Source organism: Lycium barbarum, chromosome 10 (assembly GCF_019175385.1).
Source record: "Lycium barbarum isolate Lr01 chromosome 10, ASM1917538v2, whole genome shotgun sequence".
Lineage (NCBI taxonomy): Eukaryota > Viridiplantae > Streptophyta > Magnoliopsida > Solanales > Solanaceae > Lycium > Lycium barbarum.
In genome coordinates, this window is record NC_083346.1 from 28,946,899 (window position 1) to 28,947,789 (window position 891).

An 891-nucleotide genomic window follows, 5' to 3' on the forward strand; every position below is an offset into this window, starting at 1 on the left:
GAAGACATAATCGAAATCAAGGAAACCAAGGTGGGCTCCAAGTGAACCCACCTGCACAAGAAGAGGAGGAAGATGAGAATATATTTGCGGAATTCATCAATGAAGCTGATTATGCTTCTGCTGTGGTCCCTCCTAGGACTAGAAATGATACTTTCAAAATTGATAGTTTTATCTATCAGTTGCTAAAACTTGAAGGTTATTTTCGAAATTCTTCGGAGGACTGTCCAGTCCGACATTTGAAGAACTTCCTGCACGTATGTGCTCAACAATCTCAAGGTGCTGTTTCTGCTGATGCACTTCGGTTACGGGTCTTCAAATATTCCTTGGCCGGCCAAGCAAGGGAATGGTATGAAAAGCTTCCCAGCAATTCTATTCATACCTGGAGCGAGCTAGCCAATACATTTCTGAAGAAATGGTTTCCACTGAGCAAAAAGGCTGAACTTCGAGATAATATCTCTGAGTTCAAACAGCTCCCGGGGGAACAATTATATTCGGCATGGGAGCGGTTCAAGAACTATCTAGCTCAATCTCCAACTCACGGGTTTCCGAATGCTATTCTCACCGAGAAATTCTACAAGGGCTTAGATACAATGAATCGGATTGCTGTTAATACTGCCGCGGGAGGATGATTCATGGACAAGTCATTTGTCAACATCACCCGTTTGCTTGATAAACTCACCACCCACAATAAAACTTGACATTCAACTGATAATAAGAGTCTCTCTTATGGTAGTCTGTCACTAGCTACTGTTGCAAAAGAAAACCACGAGAGGGATAATGCCTTTGCTCAATTGCAAACCACGGTGGATCTATTATAAAAAAAGTTGGCAGAAAAGGATGCACTGGGGGTAAATGTTGTCGAGGAGTTACCACCTCATCCACAGGGGATGT

The 891-nt window shown here is 42.9% G+C and overlaps 1 non-coding gene across 1 annotated transcript; it reads right to left on the reverse strand.

Annotated features, from left to right (window-relative positions):
- Positions 1-438: 438 nt before the first annotated feature.
- On the reverse strand, positions 439-544 carry LOC132616331 (small nucleolar RNA R71). The gene has a single exon (XR_009573119.1). It is a non-coding gene; the product is annotated as a small nucleolar RNA R71 (small nucleolar RNA).
- Between the last annotated feature and the right edge of the window lie 347 nt (positions 545-891).